This window comes from Bos javanicus, chromosome 8 (assembly GCF_032452875.1).
Source record: "Bos javanicus breed banteng chromosome 8, ARS-OSU_banteng_1.0, whole genome shotgun sequence".
Taxonomy (NCBI): domain Eukaryota; kingdom Metazoa; phylum Chordata; class Mammalia; order Artiodactyla; family Bovidae; genus Bos; species Bos javanicus.
Genome location: NC_083875.1, coordinates 100,144,818 through 100,171,131, shown reverse-complemented (window position 1 = coordinate 100,171,131; position 26,314 = coordinate 100,144,818). Strand labels below are relative to the sequence as shown.

The 26,314-nt window shown below is 43.9% G+C and overlaps 1 protein-coding gene and 1 long non-coding RNA gene across 9 annotated transcripts in view; one reads left to right on the top strand and one right to left on the bottom strand.

The window, feature by feature from the left end:
* The window catches only part of PALM2AKAP2 (PALM2 and AKAP2 fusion), a 511,493-nt gene that overhangs the window by 192,034 nt on the left and 293,145 nt on the right, over nt 1-26,314 (bottom strand). The window lies entirely within an intron of this gene.
* On the top strand, nt 1,501-24,735 carry LOC133253145 (uncharacterized). Its single transcript, XR_009738209.1, has 2 exons — nt 1,501-1,863; nt 14,689-24,735. It is a non-coding gene; the product is annotated as an uncharacterized LOC133253145 (long non-coding RNA).

Sequence of the window (26,314 nt, the reverse complement as noted above, 5' to 3'; positions counted from 1 at the left end):
AGGAAAATACTTCCTACCCTACTAATGCAAAGCTGGGTCACATGATTTGCCTTGGCCAATGGAATACAACCTATACATGCCACATCAAAGCATGCACTTTAAGAGCCATTGATGTTCTGTTATTCCTTTTTCCCACAGTCATGAAAATAGCTTGTGCTTTATAGAGGCTGCTCCTTCTCTCTCGGTCCTAGAATGATGACACTTGGACCAGAGCTGCATATCAGCCCCACAGCTGATATAATGCATAAGTGAGAAAGAAACCTTTGGTGGGGCTGCCTGTTACAGCAGCATGATACAAAGAGAAAGCTGACTGATACACAATGTCTGGCACAAAGCATGAGTTTACTAAAATTCTGTGGGATGAACATGGAGAAAGCAATGGAACCCCACTCCAGTAGTCTTGCTTGGAAAATCCCATGGATGGAGGAGCCTGGTAGGCTGCAGTCCGTGGGGTCGCTAAGAGTCGGACATGACTGAGTGACTTCACTTTCACCTTTCACTTTCATGCCTTGGAGAAGGAAATGGCAACCCACTCCAGTGTTCTTGCCTGGAGAATCCCAGGGACGGCGGAGCCTAGAGGGCTGCCATCTATGGGGTCACACAGAGTTGGACACGACTGAAGTGACTTAGCAGCAGCAGCAGCAGTGGGATGAACAAACACATACCAGATCAACTGCTCCAGCACTTTGGGTTCGTTTGGGTGTGATATTTAATCACCAGAATAAATTCAAGTGGCATTTTCTGGCATAGAAAGAATTTATATATATATATATATATATATATATATATATATATTTTATGGGATGCAAAGCTGACCCTTTCTATTAGGGCACGACAATACCTGCAGCCTAGAAACCTTATCCAGGGTCTCCTTCACACTATTCATTCCAATGAATAGTAGTTTTTATTTACTGAGTCTTTTAGCTGATGTTTATCAAGTCCTTCTTGGACAGCAATGTTCCAAGTCTGGTTTTACAGCCTGTATGCATGTTACCTTGTTTGATCGTCACCATTCTGTTGTGAGATATGGACATACAGGAAGAGCACATGGTGCCTGGGTGAGGTCACGTCGCGAGCCTCCTCTCCCCAAGGCACCATGCCAGAATTGGCAATGATTAGCATCTTTGTGGCACTCCTAGACCGGCAGTTGGTCATATGTACCCCTCTTGGCTTCCTCTTCACTACGCCCCTAGCAGGGGAGGTGCTAACGTTACCCACATTATACAGATGAGGAAATTGAGGCTTTGAAAAGTGACAAGCACGCCAAAGGTCATTCAGCCATGCCGCCGCAGCGCTGGGAAATCAGATGCACCTGACTTCAGAGCACTAAGCCCTGTGCCAGGCTGTCCACTCTGTTCACCCACAAACCACGGTCCCTTCTGCCTCCATTTCCAGACCAAAGAAGCTCCACCCTCAGCTGGCACAGTCCTTCAGTTGGGAGCCACGGTTGCCCCTACACCATCAGATTGCTCGGAAAATACCCGTGACTAAGAAGGAAAGAGAAATGTGGTGCTGGGACACTCGGCGCAGGGTTTTCATTTCCTCTTCTGGTCTGCACCTACATTTGGCTGAAGGGAAGCCTGCTGACCTTACACTGCAGGTGGGGACCCACCAATGACTTCAACCCTGTGAACATTTATTTATATGCTGGGCCCTGCATAAAGCATTGATGCTATTCAGAGGTGTTCCAGATGTGGCCCCTTGTCCTTAAAAAAGGAACAGACATGCAAATAGTTTGCCAGCTTACAAGGCCTTCTGAAGTACAGAAGAGAGAATGATTAGATGCAGAGGAGAGAGATGAACTCTGGCTGAGTATCGGGTGCATGGAAGCCTGGCTTGGTTGACTGAGTCATCTTTAAACAGGTAGGCTGAGAAGGGCCTCTGGGAGGACCGCCAGGCTCAGGGCAGGGCAGTACGGCTGGGCAGGAAAGCGGATGGTGGATCCTTTACCTAGAAACCCAGGTTGGAACCAGACTGGGGTCTAGATTGAGAAGATCTGGTCTTACACTTGGTAAAGATTTATCTTGAGTTCCAGTCTTAAACACCTTGACCAGCAAGGCCTCATACCTGAGAGGCAACTCAAGTGTTTCTTGAATGTGCTGGGCTTTAAGACAAAAGCCTGGAAAGGCCTGAGGCCTGAGAAACACGAATCCCACAGATCAGTACAGACGACCAACAGATGCCCACTCCCCGCCCACTCTCTGTAATGAAAAGTTAAGAATGGATTCACGTGGCTATCAGACGCTCAGCATGGAGCAGAAGATTCATTCATTCACCGAATAGATATTTAGTGAGCACCTACGATGTGCCAGGCAAGGTTCTAAGCATTTGGGAAATGTCAGGGAATAAAAATCCCTGCTCTTCTGAAGCTTTGAGAGAAGCCCTTAAAAAATTATTTATTGAAGTTTAGTTGATTTACAATGATTTAAAATGTGTTAATTTCAAGTATACAGCACAGTGAGTCAGTTATATATGTATATACATGAGATGAGATGGTTGGATGGCATCACTGACTCAGTGGACATAAACTTGGGCAAACTCCGGGAGATAGTGAGGGAGGCCTGGCCTGCTGCAGTCCATGGGGTCACAAAGAGTTGGACACGACTTGGTGACTAAATACCACCACACACACTCTTTTTCAGATTCTTTTCCATTATAGATTATTATAAGGTATTAAATATACTTCCCTTTGATATACAGTAGGTCCTTATCGTTTATGGAGGAAACCTCTTAAAAACAGCATGCAGCCATTACTGTTTTCCAGGCATAAGTCTATATGATCACCCACTTACTAACCCATCCAGTATTCACAACCACCCTATGAGATTGTACTGTTATCCGAATTGTACAGACGGGCAGCTGAGGCTCAGAGCTGTGACCTGACCCCAGGTCAAGGCTGTCAGCATGCTCCGGAGATGGCTCCAGACCCCTAACCTGCCTGCGTGTCCGCAGTAGAAGCAGCTGTAAAGGAGGCTGAATTTTAGTTTCTTGGCTCACTGGTAAATGGCTGGGCCTACTTCTAGCTTCTACCTGCACCCCTTACAGAGTCTACACTTGACAAAGCTCCACATTTTTTGGGGTGAGGAGACCCCACCCCTGCTTTTAATCCCTCTAAGGCAGTGATCCTCAAAGTGTGTGACCCACTAATTTTCACTCCTCCATGAGTGGTTATTCCTCTGTGATGAGGTCAGTCTAGAAATCCAGAGAAATGTTTAGAAGCTTTCATAGCAATTTGTTGAATCTAATTAGAAAAAGTTGGTACCTATATTCTCCTGACCTTTTTATTCCATTTCATTTTTTTTTAATAAAAAAAAATTATGCAAGTATTGTTCTGAGATGAATTGGAAATTTAAAGAGAAGAAAATAAAATCTGACCCATTGCCACAGCTGGTTAGAGAAGCATTGTTCTCGGGGAGTTCAAGTTCCCTGGGGCTGGGTGGATTGCATCTCTGAGAACAGAGAGACCCTATTGGCAAGGTCCAGGAAACATCTGGATGGGTACTTCCTATGTGTCACTCTCCTTTCCAGTTGCAGCAGGTGGGTGCGTTTTGTGTTCTATTGCTAGGGGCAGAGGAGGGACTGTGGGAGAAGCTGCTTTTGGTCAGTGGTCCTTCGGGTCTTTTGCAAAAGCCGAAATTCACGAAGGAGATGACGCTAGGCCTGGGCGGTGGTGCTGGGGTGGTGGGGTGTACTTTCCTCCCGGAGCTGGAGCTGGAGGAGAGGTCAGTTTAGCCACAATGGGGAGGGAGGAGAGAGATGACAGATCACAGAGGAGAGAGATCACAGGATGCTGATGCTGTGTGTACACAGGGAACCTGGATGCTGAGTCCCAGGGCTCCCAACCTCTGCCTCGTTCTTGTCCCCAGGCCTGGCTCAGGAGCCATGCAGACTTTAGCCCCACAGGGACTGTAAGGGCCAGAACACCAGACAGAAGTGAGGACCAGGGATGGTGGGCCTGTACCCCAGTGAGCATGGCACCTTGGCAGGAGTCTGAAAATGGACTCCCAAGAATGCCCGGGATGGGGTGTCTGCCAGGCCAGTAGCACTGAGACTCAGAGTCCCCCATCATTTGATTAAATTAAGTGTTATTTCTTGCATAGGAGATTGTGGACCAATATTGTTACCTGCTACCCTTTGGGGAATGAATTTAGGAATGACAGTGGATGGGAAAGATGCTAGCATGGGGGTGGGGGAGGGGATATTAAATGAGATCAGGCTCAGAGGCCCAGATGTGGGGAAGCAGAGGGTGTGGAGGGAGCCACAAGCTGTCCTCTCCGACCCAGACCTCAGCAGTGGAGCTGTCTGGCCTTTGCGACCAGCATCCCTTCTGCCTGGAATATTCTCCACGTGGTTGCTCTTCTAGTTTTTCAAGTGTCAGCTGAAGGTCTCATTTTTCTGGGAGGGGTGTGTGTGTGTGGGTGGGTGGGTGGGTGTGTATGATGAGGGGAGTGGCGTACAGGGCAGAAGCGTCAGGTCACAGGGCCTTGTGATTTGCAATCCTTCCACTGTTCAGTTGCTTTTCCGTCACCGTTTTCTCTTAGCCCCTAATTCCCCGAGTGTCCTTCTAGCTGTGTCAAGCTCCAGAGTTTTGTAGCCAGGATAGGAACCGGGTCTAGGGCCACTCTCTGAAAACCTGGGAATCTTGTTCTGTCACTGGAGGAAATCCTGAGATTCCTCTTGTGAAGACAGATGGCCGGCCACAGACAGCCTTTCCTCCCAGGCGTTTGAAAGTGAAACGCAGCTGCCCAGGCAGCCCAGCCAGAGATTCACACCTGCAGCCCCTGCGGCCGCCCCCCTCCACTGCCCTTGCACCGACTGACTTCACATGCAGTCTCCAGGATTCAGGGGGTGGGGATCTGGGTAAGAGGGGTGGATGCTGAAGGCCAGACGAAGAGCTGGAGGCTCCTTTTTCACGAATCTGCATTGCCCACCCCAGCGAGGACACCATCACACCTGCCAGGTTGGCTGAAAGACAAACATCTGTCTTGGCAGAGTCCTTATGGTTTCCTGTTGCTGATCTGCCTAGAAATCCCCAGAGGAAACCTTCACCTCAGAGGTTTGGTCCCTTTGACTCTTCTGAGGCTATAAACAGGAAGTGGAGAGAGCAGCTTAGGAGTGAGATAGCCTAAGAATCAAAATAGCCGCTGTTGATCTTCATTGTCTCCTGCAATTCCAGTTTCAGTTTCTATTTAGTGGAAGAGTGAGGTTTCCCAGCAAATCTAGGTCTCCCACAGCCCCCTGCCCCCTGACCCACAGCATAGACCATACCCCAGGGCCACAGGGGTCTCTGCGCAGACCCAGGAGTCTCTCCCTCCTTGGGAGCACTGCCCCTAAGACCAAGCCTGGGAAAGGCTGCCAAAATTCCAGACCCCACAGTCTAGGTCCTAACCATCTTCCCATTTATTCATTCATTCATTCATCCAATAAATATGAACTGGGTCCTCTCTGTGTGCCAAGTGCTGTGCCAGACCACTGCACTGGGACTATCACAGAGCAAAGAGCCAAGTCTGTGATTTCAGGAAGCTAATAGTCTAGGGATGGAGACGGATACACACATGTCCCTGCCTACTGCAGGAAGAGCCCCGTTTGGCCCACCAGGCACTTCAAACTCATGAATTTAAACACAACCATGTCAGCTTTCCCTAGGACACTCATCCTCAGCTCTCTGTTCCTGCCAGAACTTCCTTAAGCAAGGAAGCAAAACCCCTGAGGGGTTTTAAGACAGAGCTCCAAATCCTTTGGTATTTCTCCCTTCAAGACATGGAGCCCTCCTCTGTGTATGGACTAGCTTTCATGACTCACTTTTTTTTTTTTTTTGTCCTTGAATATTTTAATGTTTAGGCATCCAGTCATTTGGCTTCATCACTCAGGACCATTATTAGTCGCCTGCACTTTTGTTTTGGATCAGTGATGACTCCTCTGCCCAATGTGAAATGTGTCCACCCTTTCTCTGGATTTCTTATTCAACAACAAATTACCAACAATCATTTGAGTCACAGGCACTTTGCTGGGCTCATTCACATACTTTTCAGATCTCCAAAGAAGAAAAACCTTTTACAAGGTGTAGAAATGGAGGCCAAAGTACAATGCTATGCATGGGAGTTTCCTGCCCAGTGAAGGGCAGAGTTGGGATTTCAGTCCTGGCATTTTAAATCTAAGACCAGTGCAACCCTCATGGACACAGCTTCTTTTCATTTCAAAATACATATTGGGTCACTTTTTCTTTCATTTCTATTTTGTGAGAACATTTAAGATCTAGTCTCTTAACAACTTTCAGGTATATAACTATTTTTGGATTATATACTCTCTCTACATATATAATGGCTTCCCAGGTGGCTCAGTGGTAAAGAATACACCTGCCACTGCAGGAGACTCAGGAGAAGCAAGTTCAATCCCTGGGCTGGGAAGATCCCCTAGAGGAGGGCATGACAACTCACTCCAATATTCTTGCCAGGAAAATCCCATGGACAGAGGAGCCTGGTAGGCTACAGTCCATGGCTGAGCACACACACACTCGCAAATGTATATAATAATCATTTCCTATAATCACCATGCTGTGTGCCAGAGCCCAACTTGCTTCTAAAGACTAGAAAGTGGCAGAAGTGACACTGAGTGACTTTAGGCTACGTTAGAAAAGGTGACACAGCTTCAGCCTGGCTCTCTCTCTGGGGATACCTGTTTTTGGAACCCAGCTGCTGGACTGTGAAGAGCCCCGTGCCACTTGCAGAGGTCACAGGTAAAATTCTGGCTGACAGCCCCAGTTTGAGGTCCCAAGGCACGGCAAAGCAGGAGGGAGCTTCAAGATGAGTAAGCCCCAGCTACCATAAGATCCTGAGCAAGAACCGCACAGCTGAATTGAGTGAGACAATAGTAACAATAACAAAGACAATAATGGCGGTAATATTAACAAATACTTGTTTTAGTTTTAAGCTACTAGCTTTGGGTGATTTGTACTACAGCAGTGGAGAAGGCAATGGCACCCCACTCCAGTACTCTTGCCTGGAAAATCCCATGGACGGAGGAGCCTGGTAGGCTGCAGTCCATGGGGTTGCGAACAGTTGGACACGACTGAGCGACTTCCCTTTCACTTTTCACTTTCATGCATTGGAGAAGGAAATGGCAACCCACTCCGGTGTTCTTGCCTGGAGAATTCCAGGGACCGGGGAGCCTGGTGGGCTGCCGTCTATGGGGTCACACAGAGTTGGACACGACTGAAGTGACTTAGCAGCAGCAGCAGCAGTGGATAACCAAAACAGTCCTCGGTCCTGGAAACGTCGATGGACCTCGATTCCTTTACAGCCTTGCTGCTCAGCATGGCCAGTGGGCCAGCAACATGGGACCATCTGGGGCCCTGTTAGAAATGCAGAATCTAGGACCTTCCCTGGGCTTCCCAGGTGGTACAAGTGGTAAAGAACCCACCTGAAATGTGGGAAACCCGGGTTCAATCCCTGGGTTGGGAAGATCCCCTGAAGGATCCACTCCAGTATTCTTGCCTGGAGAATCCCATGGACAGAGGAGCCTGGCGGGCTACAGTCCATAGGGTTGCAAAGAGTAGGACACGACTGAAGCCACTTAGCATGCAGGCAAGGACCCTGTCCCCTACCTCCTGAATCCCAAACTGCCTTTTCACAAGATTACCAAATGTTTCACAGGCATGCAGGAGTTTAAGTAATCTAGCTCTGCAATATCTCTTTTTGAAGGATATTATTTTGAAGCAATGCTTAAAAAATGAAAATACAAAAAATAACCCATTCTAGCATACCTACCACCTAGAGCTGACAGATAATAGTAAGCATATATTCTGTACTGAACGCTATTTTAACTACAAATATTAACTCATCCAACCTTCATGACAGCCTCGTGAAAGAGATGCTGCTAGATCACTCATCCCTATGTTATAGATGAGGAAACCAAGGACAAATGATTAGGGGAGGTACTCAAAGGTCATGCAACTTGTAAGCAACAGAGCTGGTGTCTGAATGCCCTGGCTTCAGGGCTAAGTTATTCTTTTTTAGACACTGAACACTCTGCCGCCTCCTCCCTGTCCCCCTGTATGTTAAGTCTATCAGATCTCCCTTGATCAGACCGCTAATTCATCCCTTCCTTTTTGCATGACAGTCATCCTACTTTATCTAGCAGTGGCCCCTAACTGGCCTTCCTGTCTCATTCTCTGTCTCTAGGTGTTCATTTGGCAAACTGTGGCTCTGACCAGAAATCTTCGATCTTTCCCCCCAGGATTGTTCAGAGGAAGGCCCACAAACTCCTATAACAACCAGATAGGTCAGGTCAATGCGGGACACAGCTGTCGTGTAAGACATTGGGGAGGGACACAGCTATAGAGTAAGATGTTGGGGATTGCAGCCAGGCTCACCCCGGATGTTTTCGAGCCTGGGAGCAAGCACACAAATAGAGGCCCACATTCAAACTGTCTCAGTACTTAAAAGTTGGAAATCAAGCTCAAAATTAGTAAAGAAACTGCATTCTCTCCTCCTAAGTTGGCAAATACACTTCATACTGACTCTGAAGGTCAAGTTCATGTGTTCTCAAGTTCCTAGGAGTCCCCTGTTGAGACTTAGAGGTGCCCAGTGAGATCCTCTGGCCTGTTATGCATGGTCCCTTTTCTCCTTACTCCCCGCCTTTGTCCTGCAACTCTAGGGGCATTGCAGCCAGGGCTGGACAGCCCAGCCTGAACATCAAAGTTCTATCCACACACACTGTGCCCCCAACACAATCTGCTTTCCCTTGGTACACCCCTCAGCCATAGGGAAGGGGCCCATGGAAGTGAGCTTGGCCCTTTTGGCAGAGAATTCTGAGTCCTGGTATCTAAAGCACAGCCTAGAGACGAGGGGTGGTACAGGCCAGTCCCCTGGGCCTCAAAATGTCTCCCCTCATGGGAAAGGGTTTAACCAGAGCAAGGCCTTATTAAAACCAAGGGCTCAGGACAAGGACTCCCCTCGATTGGGTCTAAGGTGGTACCAATCACGCCTCATCCAAAGGAGGTAACTGGCCTCATCTCCAGCTGGTTCTTGCCTCCTGGGAACGTCCAGTATGGCTAGATCTTCTGCTTTTTCAAGAGGAGAAGAAGAAATTGTGGAATTTGTTGGTTGTAAATTCAAATTTAAACCAAACCAAACAAAATATCTTTGTATGAGTCAATAAAATAAAGGCCAAACACAATACAGCCACAGGCCTGGCCCTGAACTCTCAGTTGCAACTTCTTCCTTGAGGAACACCCTGTCCCCCAACACTGGCCTCAAGCCACTTCTTCCACTGCACATCCTCCCACTCGTTGGGCGCCTTCGTTCCACCAAAACAGAGGAGCAGACAGCCTCCACTTCCCCCCATGGGCTCTTTGATCAACAAGTTCCTTCTGCCTTGAATGCCCTCCCAGGCTCTCATCCTTGTGTCCTGACAACCACACTCATTCTTTAAGGGCAAATGCAAACCCAACTCCTTCAGGTTGTCTGCCTTGATGACTCCTGGAATTCTGGATCAGGAGACCAGAGAATGAACTCTGGCTCTGAGTTTTAGACAAGTCACCAGTGCTCTGAACCTCCTATGTAAAATAGGGGCACATTTCTACTGATCTCGAAGAGCTACTTCTTATAAAAATTAGTAAGTTATATTAAAAAGTGTAGTACAGTTCAGGGTATTTCCTCAGTGTTCAGCAAATGCTAGGAGAATAGGAAATTTGAGTAACTGCAAACGTTTTTTGTAAAGTATTAGGCAATTCTGGGGGCTTCTCAGTGGCACAGTGGTAAAGGATCTGTCTTCCAATGCAGGAGACACAAGAGGTGTGGGTTCGATCCCTGGGTCAGGAAAATCCACAGGAGTGGGAGTAGCACATGGAGTATTCTTGCCTGGAAAATTCCTTATACAGAGGAGCCTGTTGGGCTACAGACCATGGGGTCTCAAAGAGCTGGACACAACTGAGCACAAGCACAGAGTATGAGACAGTTTTTTAAGTTTCAGTGGGCCATATGGCTTCCTTCCCTAGACAGTGTATAAATACATGGGCAGAGATGAATTCTAATAAAACTTTATTTACAAAAACGGACAAAGGGCCGGATTTGCTCCCCAGGAATAATGGTTCCTGATCCCTGTTTCTTACCATTCCTAGGGTTTGCTCTCTAATTCTCAAGGCTGTGGTTACTACTCCTACCAACAGCTAATAGTTTAACTCTGCTTGTGATTTCCAGGCAGTGTCCAAAAACACTTCACAAGAGATGTAATGCTCATCACCACTTTATGTATAAAGGAACAGAGGGACAAAGAAGTGGCAGCTGGGCTCAGAACTCTGAGCCCCCGTGCACCATGGGTTCAGGTCCCGGGCAGCACCTCCACTGTCTCGTGTGAGTTTCTTGATGGTTGTTGGATGAACGTACATCTGCAAAGGTCTTTAAGTCACCCTCCTCCCTCTCGTGTGCTGTCCACGGTAATTATAACTACTGAACACCCCCAACAATGCATCTTCTCTGGCGACAACTGTGAGCAGCAGGCAAATGGCACAAGCCAAGAGCCAATGTCCTCTGTTGAGTCTCTAGCTGGCTAAGAAGTACTGGGTCTGAGAATGTTCTGCTTTCTGTCTAATTCTTCCTCTTTACTGAGTACCCGTAGTGATATGGAACTAATTATAAATGGCAAAGAAAAAAGGAAGTGATTTGATGTGATGGTGGACTGTCCATAGCCCTCTGACTTGTATCAGTCTATCTGGAGAAAGGGCTCTCGCTGTGCCTGGAGTGCTGTGTCTACAACACTGTGTCCGTATCCCAGGAACTGCCAAAGGATCAATGGAAGGAAAGGCCAGTCTTGGGTGTAGGGATGCTGACCAAGCAGAGATGCCCATCTGCATGTTGGAGGTAGTGTGACCATACACTTTACCATCCCAGCTGTAACACTACTGAGAATGAGGCTGGGAAAACACATCCAAAGTGGGACATATGGTCACTCTGGTCGAAGAAAGATTTCTAATTGGCCACTGGTGAATGTTTTGTGCCGGGCAATACCTATGTCCTAGAACAAAGAGCAACTGGCCCTACTGCTCATTCTGGTCCTTTTTCTCAGTGATGACACCATGACCCATTCATTCATACCCTGTGATTATTACTGTGCTAAACTGGAGGAAAATCAAGGAAAAACAGGCCTGGTTCCTAGGAGTATGTCTTGGTTATTGGTTCTAAAGAGTTAGTCTGTAGTCCTTAGAGTTAAAATTGGCTCTTGCAACCTGACACACTACAGCAAGTCTACTATGGGTTTAATGCTTTGTTTGTAATGTAAGTTTCTGGGTGATTTTCACCTATGTGTTTTAAAGAATTTACATACTACTTAAGCATGTCTATGCCTAAGCATGTACAGTGGGCACATCGTGCAATGCACAACTCAAAGAGCACCATTCACACCATCCTCTATGTGAATGGAGCCCTCTAGGATTATGCAGTGAGCAATCTGAACGACCATACACAGTAGTCCTGCTGGGAAACTCTAGTCCCATTTCCTATCAGCCCGAACCGGTGTACTGCAGCAGCCTAATCCTTACAGAGCTGGACATCCTCAGGATGATGTGACTGTCTGCTTGCCCAGCCACTGCTAAAGTACTAAGCCCTCACTCACCTACATACCCTCGTCCTGCGAGGCACAAGAAAACTATTTTGTCTGTGCTCTGCTTTAAACTTCTCTGGAAACTGCTGATTTAAGTTCAGTCTCTCCTCTTGCCTGAAAAGAGAAGACCCATGGCTGTCAGCACAATACCAAGCTTCTTTCTTACTGACCAGGAGAGGAAAACTAAAACAAAAATTCTCCCCATTTTTTTTTTTTTTAACAAAGACTCCTGCCCCGTGCTTCCCACTGAGATTTGGGAGCCAAGAATTAGTTGGCATTAAATCTTCATTTGTGTTTTCAACCCACAGTCAGTAAGTCTGTGTCTCAAGATGAAATCAACAGATTTCAAGAGAAGAAATGCTAATCCTGATCCATTTCTGGAGCTAGAAAATGAGTCTTTGGCTACGTGAATACAGAAGGCCCAGGTAAAGGCACGGCCACGTAGATGGACACAGGAGTTCAGAGGAAGGCTGGCAATGAGGGGCCAGAGGCAGGTGCAGGGGGCAGAATGAGACGAAGGCATTCCAGCTGGGTTGAGCTGGATGACCAAGACTTCCCAAATGTGGGGAGGAAAGGGCCTATCTAGGTGTGTCTGAAACAGCATGAGTAAAGCTGGGTGAGAATGTGGCCAGTGGAGGGTGGTGGAGGACTCCTTTGGTAAAAATGCAAATTTATGTTAGTAAGCAAGGGGACCCAAAGTTTGGTGGAGAACAGAGATGGAGGAGAAGATGTCACATTTTAGCAAATTTTGAATTTCAGAGAGAAGGATTCTAGAAGGAAAGGGTAAAGGGGGAATTCTCTGTTTTATTCAGCTGGGAGCTGGGTGCCTTGGTGATGATGAATGTTTCTATATATGCAATGAAGGATTTCATTACCCAGCCACGGCTTCAGGAAATAATCTGAGAATTCTTACTTCTCCTTTGGGCAGCCAGAAAGGGGAATTCTCTCCTGGGACATGAAAAGACTTCAAACCAAACTGTCCTCAGCCAAGCTTCAGCCAACGAAACTTGTTGAACTGGAACTTCCTTGACTGGCTTTTAATCTATTGCTTCTGAAGCTCTTTGCATCAACACCAATCTGCCTGTGCTTAAACAGTCTTTGGTATACTGTAGAACACAAAGGCTAAGAGCCTGTGCCCTAAGAGACAGAGTTGTCAAGGAGCAGAACTTGGTTATTGATTTCAAATCCTATTACACTGGACACTCAGCTTTGGAGCACAAGAGAAGGCGTTCCTAATTCACCCAGAGTGAAGCACCGTCATTCTGTTGCTCCAATCCTTAAGGTTCCTATGAAGAAACCATCTAGAAGAGATAGGCAGTGGTATGTATCTGCTGCCCTCAACTCCCTGTAGATTCCAGGTGTGTCTTTACCAATCCTCCAGAGTTTTCTGGATCAGGAAAGAGAGGGGCACATGGATGTCAGGCCCCTGATAAGGCCAGTCTGTTTATATTTTTTAAATGGAATCCAAATTCTTCTTTTCTACCATGATGAACCATTCAGTTCAGTTCAGTTCAGTCGCTCAGTCGTGTCCAACTCTTTGCAACTCCATGAATCGCAGCACGCCAGGCCTCCCTGTCCTTCACCAACTCCCGGGGTTCACTCAGACTCACATCCATTGAGTCAGTGATGCCATCCAGCCATCTCATCCTCTGTCGTCCCCTTCTCCTCCTGCCCCCAATCCCTCCCAGCATCAGAGTCTTTTCCAATGAGTCAACTCTTCGCATGAGGTGGCCAAAGTACTGGAGTTTCAGCTTTAGCATCATTCCTTCCAGAGAAATCCCAGGGCTGATCTCCTTTAGAATGGACTGGTTGGATCTCCTTGCAGTCCAAATAAGTCTTGGTAAATCAGGTATCTGCCCACTGAATTTCACACACAGGAAAATGGCTACTGGTTTTCCACTGGGCTTGGAAAGGCCCTGGAGCAAGGCGGTGATGGGGGATTTGCCCAGGGACTCCTAGGGCCAGGCCAGGGCTGCAGAGGATTGTCTATGTGTTGGCTTTTAAAGGCCAGGGATTTTGGCATCTTTTAGAAAAAACACTTCTGGACACGACTGAAGCGACTTAGCAGCAGCAGCAGCAGTTTGATGTTTTTTTCTTTTCTTTCATTATAGAGAAATGTCTTTGATGTTGACATCCACCTAGAATGTCACTCACAGTCCTCTTAACAGTCATCCAGTAAAATTACTCATTTTTTACACGAAAAAGTTGGGGCCAAAAGAGGAAAAAGGATTTCTTCTAAGTCACATAGTAAATGGCATATCTAGGAGAGAGCCCAGACCCGGGTCCCTCACACTCCAAATGCCAATTCTATCATCTCATGTTTTTATTGTTTTAAAAACAGACCCAAGAACTTAGAATTCAGGGGTTTGGTTGATAATTATTAGTAGTATTGTGTTGTACATTTTACAAGCTGAATTGCTCAAACAAATGGGAGAAAGAGAAATAAACATTCAGAAATCTATGCTAGATTGAGGCCTCTGGTTTCATTTCATTTTTTTCTTGACTTAATTTCTCTATTTTTCTCAGCTGCCTTTTCTCCCTACAACCTTCCTCACTTTTCTTTTGTAATGAGAGAGAAAGGAGAAAGGAAAAGCAGAAAGAAAAGACTTTAAAACATTCCCAGTAGGATTCCTACAGTATAGGTATTATTCTCCTTTCATGAAAGGAGAGGAAACTAAGACTTGTTGAATTGAAGTAACTTGCCCCCAAATAGGAGAAGGCGATGGCACCCCACTCCAGTACTCTTGCCTGGAAAATCCCATGGATGGAGGAGCCTGGTAGGCTGCAGTCCATGGGGTCGCTAAGAGTTGGGCACGACTGAGCGACTTCACTTTCACTTTTGACTTTCATGCTTTGGAGAAGGAAATGGCAACCCACTCCAGTGTTCTTGCCTGGAGAATTCCAGGGACAGAGGAGCCTAGTGGGCTGCCATCTATGGGGTTGCACAGAGTCGGACACAACTGAAACGACTTGGCGGCGGCAGCAGCAGCAGCAGCCCCCAAATCACCAAGCTGACCAGTGACAGACTTGGGACTTGATTTTGATTCAGATGCCAAAGCATACTTTTTTTTTTTTTTGCTTGGTTTGCAGAGTTGAGACAAGGATTCCAGCCTGGACCACTCCTGCCTGCTCTGGGATCTTTTGTGCTGTGGTTTCCAACCCTAACTGCCCATGAGAATCACTTGGAGCCCTTTAATAAATGCCCCAGGCCTCATCCATACCAGTTAGATCGGAATCTCTGAAGTGGGGCCCTAGTATAATTATATTTTTAAGAAGATGTTCCAGTAATGTGCAGCAAACAAGAAATGAGGACCAGAGAACATGGTGCTTTCTGAGAGGATTAATGAACTTTTTGAGGTCAATTCATCCTACAGTTGGGAGAGTACCTTGTGTCAAAAGCAGACTCATTCAATAGAGAAGAAAAGAGAAGAAAAGAAGGGAAGAGGGAAAAGGGCAGGGCAGGGGAGGGATGGGAAAGGAAGGGAAAAGAAAAAGAAAGTTAAGATGTCCACGAGTGATTCTTTCTCCATTAAGTTCTGCTCATTCTCCAGTGCTCAGTCAGTTTTGCAGCCTCCATCGACTACATCCCTGACTCAACAAGAGTTAATCAAGAGGTCTGCTGAGCAGGAGTGGGCTTACTAGAGCTCAGGAGAGGTACTGAAGCTGAAGGCCAGAGTGCCTTACGGTGGAGGCAGCCACTGGGCCCATGTACTTGTCTATTGCATCACTTTCCTGCTCTATCTGGAAATTCACATCTGATTGTGCAACTTCACTCAAGTAAGGCAGAAGGAGCCCAATTAGATCTGATCCCTATCAGTGCAAAACTGCTTATGCCGGAGACAGCTCTAACTGGAACAGATGTTACTTTTGTTTGTTTAAATGATGGAGAGCTTTCCTGGAGAGTTTTAAGTTTGCTGCTGATGTGTTCAATTCATTCCTTGTAAAAGGAATGGCGTGATGGGCACCTGGTAAAACAGAAAGAATCTGAGGTCATCCCAACTTGGGCTTGAATTCCAGCTCTGCGCCTCTGCTCTTATTTCCTGTTGCTTTGAACAAGTCACTTTGTATTTCTCATCCTAATCTTCAAAATGAGAAACTGGGATTTTTTAAGGGAATGCAATGAAGGAAGGCAGTGCTTCCAAAATTTTAGGGGGTATATGTGCTGTATCACTTCAGCCATGTTGGACTCTTTGCAACCCTATGGACTGTAGCCAACCAGGCTCCTCTGTCCCTGGGACTGTCCAGGCAAGAATACCAGAGTGGGATGCCATGCCCTCCAAAGGAGTATATAAGATGGCATTAAACAACACTGAACCACACAGTGAGACAATGATTATGGTTTTCACTATCTTTCATGCCATCTGATTATATCAAACAGATGGGGGTATAGTCTCTAATCTGGCTATTCCTCTCTTTAACAATGAAAGAGTTGGTCTCAGGTAACTGTATATGTTATTAGGCAACTGTGTGCAGCTGAAACTTAATAATGCTGATTTATTGTTTCAACAGTTGCTTTTATGGCATGTGCTACCTACTTGGAAGTGAAAGCATTAGTTGCTCAGACGTGTCCAACTCTTTGCAGCCGCATGGACTATAGCCTGAGAGGCTCCTCTGTCCATGGGATTCTCCAGGCAAGAATACTGGAGTGGGTTGCCATGACCTTCTTCAGGGGATCTTCCTGACCCAGGGATCGAACCCAGGTCTCCTGCATTGTAGGCAGATTCTTTACTTATCATAGGGTGACAAAGTTACCTTTTAAGTAAAAAAAAACGTGGTTAAAAGAGTAAATGATGGTTCACAGGTGGTACACACAGAGGACAGAAATAAGGTGATACCAAAAGTCCAAGTTTAGGAAAAACTGAGCTAAAGTACGAGACAGCATCTCATATCATGCCTCTGAATAGAGTAAGATTTAGTCAGTCTTCCAGAGAAAGAAGACATGACTGAATTGCTCCTTGTACTCTGATTTGAAATAAGCTCTTTAAGAGAAAGAATATGAGTCTGCATATTCTGACGGATGAACAATTCACACTGGCTATACGATTTATGTCACCTCTGGGTTGTTCTTGGGTTGACTTAAGAATCCTGGCCTTAAAAGGGTAAGTCTGCTGCTCATATTTTCTATACTTGGTGACTCTGAAGTGGGAAAAAAAAAAGTTGGAAAATGTAATTTATCATCTTATATTAAAAAGAAAATACATTGATTTTTGATGACAAGCTCTGAGAGAAAAGATCCATATTTCATCAGGTCTTTGAAATGTCAAATTTTCTACTGATTATTATGCTTAGTAAGATAAGAAAGTGAAAGTTAGAGACTATTACTATTCTGTGACCACATGATCTCAGGAGCACAATAAGAGACTAAGGATTAGGAGGGAAAAGAAAATCACATTTAAACTTAAACACATATGGCCTTTGCATCTTGTTACTTTTTCCTAGGAAGGGATACAAAACCCCAGAAATAGTCAATGGTTGTTGACTACAACATTTTTATTTTTCATGAATGCAACTATCAACCATAAGACATGATACCACAAAGTTCTGAAAACGTGACATGATTCATTTAACCTAAGAAACAGAGAGTGGAATAATCTATATACTAGAAGTTGTCATAGGAAATGAATTTTTTCTTTCCTCTTGAGTGGTAAATGAGTTCACCAGTCTTGGGATAATCTATTATTATAAAGTCATGTGGGTCCTTCTGGTAAAAAGCACAAGCATCAAATTCTGATATTGGCTTTCTGCTTATGGGCTGTTCAAAATTTTTAAATGCTTCCATCAAATTCAAATCCAAACCTAGTGCAAAACCTTATTTTTCCAAAGGAGTTCAGAAGTTCAGCTCTGATTCTGGCTCTGCCATCTCCCTTTAGGTAAGTCTTATCTGGGAACCAGCCATAAAATGAGTAGGTTATGGTAGATTCCCTACCATACATCAACAGGTGCCAGGCAGGTAATATACGCAAAGGAAACTGGCCAAGAGTAAGGTAATAGGAAGTAGGGGTGGGGATGGTGAGCAAGAGAGTGTGACTCCTCTGAAGGAGGCAGCCACCATCAGATCCAGGTACTTGTCAGCCAGGAAAAGAGGCCTATGGTTGACAGAGCCTCTGAAATGTCAAGAGAAGTGGAAATCCATCGCTGAAATCACACTCCTCTTAATTTATTATTATTATTATTATTGGCAGTGAATTAAAAATGGTTTTAAAACATGATGCAGGCAAAACCAACGTAACCACAGGTTATAACCAACATAACCACAAATTCAGCCGGTGGCTAACCATTTAGTGACTTCTGCATTAGATGATCAACCTGAGCTCTCATAGCCTTAAGTTCTAAATAGCAAAGTTAGGCTTTTGTGTGATGTCCATATAGTGGAGGATTTGACACTGTTTGAGAAAAATGGAAGAGGATCTGGGTTGTTGGGGAGACAGTGTGTTCTACCGGTGGTTGCAGAAGGCTGATACAGCAAGAGGCATTGCACAGTGCCATAGAACACTGTTCCTCTAAGCTCTTACAACAGGGGCAAAATAATAACAATATTAACAACAACAACAAAACCTCCTTTGCTTGTTTGAAAATGGACACGCCACTCCTAGATTTTAAATATTGTTCATCCTTTTTATGAATGGGGAAGGAAAAATGTCAAGCAGAACAAGAGGACTCCAAACAACCAGGTAGACAAACAGATAAGCGTGACTGCTTTCCTTTAGGGAAGGAAGTGCTGCACAGACACCTCCCATCCTCCAGAGGGCAGTGTTATTACTGAGCCGTTGCTTGAGTAAAGGTACAAAGAAAGGACTGGTGCCATTTATGTCTTTTTTTTTTTTTTTGCATAGATGGCTCTGTTATCCAAATCCTTCTGTATCCAGTTTCAGCTGTATCCCCACACCACTCTAATAACAAGAGCTTTCTGTGTGGAAGAGAGCTGAGCCTGAAACTTATTCCCCAACCTCCATTCTAATTTTTAGCTCTATATTGAGCAACATCCTTACTGTCTCCTTGACTCAGTTTCCTCATGTATTAAGGAGAATATTAGCAATGTCTACCTCAAAAGGTCGATGTTACATTAAAGGAAATCCTATCTATCCAGAGGAAATGCCTAGTTTTAAGTACAGAACAATGTTCCCTTCCAAAGTTCTTTCCTCATCTAAATTCCTCCTGCTATAGAGTTTATCTGCTAATCTTTCGCCCTCCATGATGGGAAATGATCTCTGATCTAAAAGAATTATTAGGTTGAATTATATGGAACTGTCACCATTCCACATTATTGATTTATTAAATGGCGACTTCATATGGTTCAATATAATATGTCATAAACCCAGTGGTGGAAAAGCAGCTTCCTTTTCATACTGGTTCTGAAACACATCTGAACAGCTTATTATGTTTACATTTGAGAAAAGTAGAGGAACAGACACTTTCTCATCACAAGTAAACTTCATTCGTTATCCACTGCCTGCTTACAGAGTGCTTTGTGTAAATATAACTTCCCTTAATTCACAGCAACACTGGGGAATGGATATCAGCACACTACTCAGCATGTCACTGTGGATATGCCCTGGAGTTAGGGGTGTATAACGGTCCACCGTGGTTCCAGCCTTTTGTTTAACAAGTTTTTCAATTAACAAAAAGAATAATGTCAAGAAACCCTTGCCATTCACTGTGGAAGATAGACTAGATAAGATGTGGTTCCACAAACACTGGGATCAAATGCATAGATGCCCGGGGACCACCCAGATCTCATATGCCCGGTGCGCTTCCGACAAGGACAAGAGGTCCTTGCACTTCTTTAACTTCTACTGGCTGAAACTCTTGTTAATTTCAGCTTGGTAGTCTGAGGCACCATTCCAGTTTCAATCCTGAGTTACTTTCCAGGCATAAAGACACACACAAAAAAACAAAAAAATACCCAGAAAAATCTACCACAAAACCCAACAGATGAGAACAACGAATTTCGTTTATTTCATAGCCTCAAAGAAAACAACTGTGACAATTCTGCAGGTGTCATCAGGCCTATCCTTTGTTCATTCTTTCATGCAATAACTTTTTAACTTTTCAGTGAGTTCCTACTATGTGCCAGGCTCTGTCTGAGGCCAGGGTCAGCAAACTACCTGCCTGAGGGCCTATTCTGGCTCCCAGTCTGTTTTGGTAAATAAAGTTCATGCAACATAGCTACACTCATTCACTTACATGTTGTGTATGGCTGCTTCCTGGTAGAGCTGAGTAGTTGTGATGAAAATCATGTGACCCACAAAGCCAGAGTATTTACTCTCTTGCCATTGACATGAAAAGTTTGCTGACTCTATTCTAGAGAAAGAGGATATAGCATTAAAGAAGAGAAACAAAGTCCCCAGGTATCTTAAGAGGCTCCTGTTTAGAAGACTGCTGGATGAACACTTACTACTTAAACTAAGGGGCAGACCGAGCTTGACCCATGGGATCAAAGTCAGTGCCATTGCTGAGGGCTTATAAGGAACAAGAACAGGGGTGACAGGTGTGGCGACAGATGTGCAAGAAGGGGTTAGAGAGAGGATTAGTTAATGTGGAAACCAGCTGGAACAGGCAGGCCCCGGGATTCCCACTGAGAGGTCCCCAAACACATGGCTGGGTTAGATGGAGTATGTATCAGAATCACCTGGAGACATCACTAAACAGGCAGGCTACTGGGCCCCACCCCAGAATCTAGACTTGAGTCCCTGAGGTGTGGCTAAGCTTCTACATTCTTAGCAGATGCCACCGGGTGATGCTGAAGCAGGTTTAGGTTTGAAAAGCACTGGATTAGTGTGGAGTTTTAGTGAACAGTTGGGGGTGCTCCCCACGAGATCTGGCCTGAAGTCCGCTCGTGGCAGGTGAGAAGGGGGAAAGAATGTGGGCACAGACACACAGAGGTAGATGCAGTGAAAAGGCAGTTTATTGTCTATTAACACTGTACAGAGGAACAGAGAGAAGCTACAAGTACAGCATCGGCTGTTGCTGGCAGTGTTATTTCTGAAGTCAGCTTTTGTTTTGTTTTTCATCTGAAGGAGACAGAACAGTCAAAGTACACTTCAGGTTACAAAGTACAGCAGCTAGTCCAGCAAGTCTAGTTCAGAGTAAGCACGACAGTCTCCCGCCCCACCCATCCCACCCCCAACCAACCACAAAATGGATATATTTACAGAGATGTCACTCACCACGAGTGAGCTGCTAAAGCTGAACATTCCAATCAACAACCTACATTCACTGAAAAGCTGCAGCAGACACAACATTTTCTCGAACCCCTGTGTGATGGGATTAAGTCAGGAGCTTGAGAGGAGGAATGAATGTTCCAGGACTCCACCAAGGAGAGAACGCTTTCCAATTACCAGAGTGGGATGTCACAGAATTGGAGTTGGAGCTGCACATAGAATAGTTGAGATCAGGCATTGCCCGGTGGCCTCTTTGTACATAAAGACATGTTGCACAACCGAGTGACTGGATGTCTCCCTGACCACCTCGTCTTGAAACTGAGAGGGTCCCATAGTAACAAGAGGCTAAGGGCACACTGGTTCTCCCTACCACTCTCAGGCAGTTACACAACTCTTTCATTTTTGGAGTTGTTGTCATGACAGCACGGTTCACAGATGGACTTGAGTTGGGCCTGTTGGAGGGATTCTGACAATGGAAAAACTAAAATGACTTGTCTGGGAACCAGAGGGGTTATTTTTCTTGAAAAGGAGAGTGTTTAGGACCCTGCCTTATTGGAAAAAAGGATCTTGGTCTTTTAGGGTAGCAGAAAATGACTCCATCCTAGGAAAGGATGCTTCCTGGGAGAAGAGTCTAAGAGGAGAAGGGAGCAGATGCTGAGGCCTGACCTCTGACCCCTGGTGTGAGTCAGAGGAACAGGTGTGAGTGAAGATATTCATGAGCCTGAGTATGACTGTGACGGGAACTCAAGAACTTTGGTAGAAAATTAAGGAAAAAAATCTAAGAACTCTAAAAATTCATTATCTCCTTTGTGGATGGATAAGAATAATCCTTTCCAGTCTCTACTTAACTCTGGAAATAAGATGCAGCCTCGTTGATATTTACAAGGCCAATAACATTTGGTAGTTTCATACTGTTGGTTTATACATTCATGTATATTGTGTACATTATGCAGATGGCCAGATGCCTCTGACTCACCATTTCACATAAATAACTCAAATGTACCATAGTATTATAAGTGGTCCCTTAACCTCACAGGTCGCAATTACTCCTTAAATACGTGAAAGAGTTAGACTTTGATAATTGCTGGGCTTGGCTTTCATTTAAAACAGCTATCTCCTTCCAAAAGATCATTCTACATTATTAAAGGTGTGGCCCAGAGAGCCATCAAGCTGTATAACAGGTTATCTAATGACAGGTATAGAAAGTTTGATCGTACAACCTAGATCTGCTGGTGTAGGGGCAGGTCACAGGACCTCTGCTCATGCCTCCCAAGGTCTGGGCTAGTGTTACAGAACTCACTAGAAAGTTACCTTAATGGAATAGAGAAATAACTCAGTCAATCAAGGGTGTTTTCAAAGTCAAGCTTCATAACTCATCTAGATTTCATTATAAAAATATTTTTCCTTAAAAAAATAAACATAAACTATTCCATTTCTATAACCACTCCCTATTCCCCTCTATACCATGCCACTCATCTTAGACTGCAATGAATGGCACACCCCTCAGGGAAGGCTCAATCACAACATGTGAGCCCACCTCATTCGCTTTGCTTTTTGAGGCTCTGCCGACTGTGCTTAGAAACAGGCACCCAGATCTAGGTAGGGGGTCCACAAGTTCACCTCCCTTAAGATGGGAAGGACTGCAGGAGGTCACACCTTGCATGAGACCCACCCCAGGAATGTCAGAGTGGGAGAGTGCAGGCTCAGATGGGAACACGAGGAAGTGTTTGATTAGCAGACAGGCAGAAGCAATGCCCAAGCTCCGCCTACTTTATTCCCCCTGGGTCAGAACTGCAAGGTTCTGCCTCAGGCTCCTGGGAGGAAATTCACAGCTCTAAAGAATGGCTGGGCAGGGGTGGGGAAGAGAATGTTGTGCTCATACAGCTTTGGAATACAACCTGTGATTTTGAAAGGACAGAAAAGAACATAAACAGCGATGCTAAGGCAAACTTTCAAATGGCACATCAGAACTCATTTTTTTTGTCATTCATTTTGTTAACATCACAAGGCAGATACATTCTGTAAACATATATACCATACAGTACATTAACCATAGGAACACAAAAGCCACCCTGTCATTCATTTCTTTCTGTGTTTCTGTTCTTTTACTCCAGAAGGACTGCCTGAAGTCTAGAGGGAATTTTGTAGTTCATGAGATGTACTTTTCTTTTGATAAAAATGCAATGACTTGCAAAAAATAGCCCCAGGTGACTAGTAAGAGGCAATATGGGGAAAAGATGAACCTGTAGAAACTTAGAAAATAGTCACAAAATATAAAAAAGTCATTAATTTCAGGAAACATTTTGTTTCCCTGCTTAGTAAAAGAGAGCACTGAAAATTCTTTTATAAAAGTTAAGGCTGCCCAGATCTTTGATGCAGAAAGTCTGTGGTCCCCCCAAAATACACATGGTATTTTCACACTGACAGCAAGTTTTTTGTGTACAGTTCAGACCTTTTAGACTGGAGTGGAGAGGGGACACAGAGGCCTATTTAAGTCATATAAAAATTAAGGGGTGGTAGGATGAGGCTGATCCAAGGATTCCCCAGGGAAATTACCCCTGGAAACTTTCAGGATGTAATTTTTATTCTAGCCTTTCTATATTCAAATAATAAGTATTTTGGTTTCTATTAAAATGGGGATTATATTATGGAGTTTGCTGAAGCTATGAAAATACAGATATATAACAGCATCGTGCTCCTCATAAAAGATGGACTTTTCTTTTTCCCAAGAAAATGCAGGGAAGTTTTCCTGATAAGACCAGAAGAGGTCTTCACAATGAAGATGAACTGGTCCCAGGAATCCAAGATCTCATCCTGCTCATTACTTGGAGTTGTTTTGTGATATACACCATCATTCCATGTATGTGCTGGGTCATAATAATACTATCCAGTAACACAAGAGGTGCTTTCTGGTTCCTCATAAGCGGAGCTACATATACCTTGATTAATAAATTGAGGAGCTTCTAAAAGATTACATATCTACAGAGTTTCTGAAACTTATCTTTTAACCATGCTGAGAATTCTTGGTTTCAATGATGAATGTGCACACTGCAAAAGTACAACATAAAACTGTTTTTGCCTTGGAATGCTTTTTGTTGTAAACAAAGTAAAATTGCAGGAGATGAGAATATTCCCACAAGGTATGGGCCCTTTGGTGGGCTGAGCTCCACAAGTGGGTCTGGTAACAGAGATGGCTAAGCTTCTAGATTTTAAGTGAGAGCAAAAGTAAGTCCTCCATGCATATTTTGCCTGTGTTCGTCTGTGTTTTACACTGACAGAGTTATTTTTTTTTTTTTAAAGGAAGAACTGATTTAGTGATTCAGTTTTTGCTTCTATCACCGTATTCCCGCCACCTCTTTTGCTACTCACTGGTTCACTGGCATTAAATAAATGGTCATCATCAAGGGTGTTCTATGATCCCTTGAAATGAAATTCTGAACGAAGTGAAAAGAAATAAGCTGTTTTCAGACTTGGCCTCAACATTTTGCTCCAGAGATGATACTGTATCTCTAGGAAATTATATAGAGATATCTCCCCCCTTTTAAAAAAACTTACCCCTAACCAAATAAAAGTTTCCTTGCATTTAGGAAAAACACATTTATCACCAGAAAAAGTAAAATGGACTAGGTGAGAATCAGAAGCCGATACGCGTCATTAACATTTCAGAGTCAAATCAAATCAACTCTAGAATTTGTTTGTATTTTCTGAAAGCCTTTGGATAGTTTTAGGAAACCATGATTGGGGTTTGGCCAGAAAGGAATTCCTAATGTCTTGTCCTCTTTACTCTCAATATTAAATGATATCACTGGACACTGTCAAATCACTTTTAGAGGCAACTAATGTTGCTTATATAGGAAAATAATATAATTGTAAGTAAATAAAGCACAGACTGAAAAAAGAAAATCCCCTTTCTTTTGTCCTATTGCACATCAAAGGGAAAAAAAAAGTCAAGGGTATACAAGTCACCATGATTTTTCAGTATATGCAAGATTTATGTTTACCATTTTAACTCTAAAAGAATCTTTTAATTTCATGCCATTGAGAATCTACTTATAAGTAAATGAAATGTCCCTCCTTTCCCTCTTCCCATTTAAAAGGGTTCTATGATTTGGAAAGAAAGTCCAACTATGACCTCAAAAATGACCACGGTTTTATATTGATAGCTTTCTTACTGATTCTCTAATTAGTCTGGTAATGCAGATCAACACCCTGAATTTTTGAAGGGCGTGATGCCATACATCATGAAGTTTGTGCAGAGACAATGCCAGCACCAGCAGGAAAGGTAGAATGTTGACAGTCACAATTCTGTTTATATATTCACTATGAAAGACAGTTCCTTTTTGCTGTAGATGCGATTATAGGTCTCATCCCATTAAAGAACTGGCTGACTCTGAATCCCCCACTGTGACAGGAAAACGAGGCAAGCTATACAAATATATATGCCATATTCAAACACATCTTCATTTTTTGTGGCCACACATCATTTTTCATAAAGGTAACACGTCTTACTTGAAAAACCACTTAAATCATAAGTTTCCCTAGTAAAAGCAGAGAATGAGTTTTAATTCATATAATCTGCTAATCCCTATACTAATTATTGATAAATGAGAGCACAGAACATCACTGGTCTGTTAGATCTCATGTGTGGTGTTGTAGTGAGAGGTACAGAAACTTTTCTTCATGAAAAACTAACTCACTGATGGGAGCTTAGGTCAGATCAGGGAATTATCTGTCCTGAGAGACTCTGGTTCTGTTTATCAAACAACACGCCCAAGGCTAAATTCTATCATTCCATTCACTAACTGTGCTTTTAAAAACTCATACTGAATAATCTTCATCCTCAAGTGAAGGAAAAAGAAAAAAAAAGATATGGGAAACGTTTAGATTATTTCTTTCTAAATAAATTATTAAAATCAGAGATTGTCCAAAACATTGAAGCTGCTTTCTTTTTCTATACAGATAGGTTTCTCTGGCTTGTCTTCTTCTAACTTTTTAAATGATGCTTAAACAAGCATTTACTGAGGAGCGTGGAGCTGAAAGTGGTGAGGTTTATAGGCAGCAAAACCAGATATTATTTCTAGATAATTGAGCAGTTTTATTAAAAAACAGCTGCTTTGCTGAACCTGAGATTTAGAGAGAATTCCCTCAGCTGTTCAAAATCAAGCCATGGATGGAATCACCTTAGAAAGTAGAACTTAGCTCATTATTTTTTTCCTTTTTAAACTTTTTTTGGTTTACATATTGGTGATAAAATGACTTATTTTGTGCTCGTTAAATGTAATTGTTTGAAAACTAAAAAATATTGTTTTTCCCCCTGCTAACTGGAATAAGTACAATTCCAAGCCAATATATTAAAAATAATCAATTTAGCACTAAAAAAGCTATTTAGGACAAATTGAGTTGGTTCTGTAATAAAATTCTCTCCAGGCCACTTTGCTTTTGCCTCCTCTCAACACTCTTCACAGAAGTAGAACTTGATCTAGTACATCTTATCACATATTTTTTAAAATTAGGTTCTATGGAACATGGATAAATTTGTGAATTATCTGCAACAA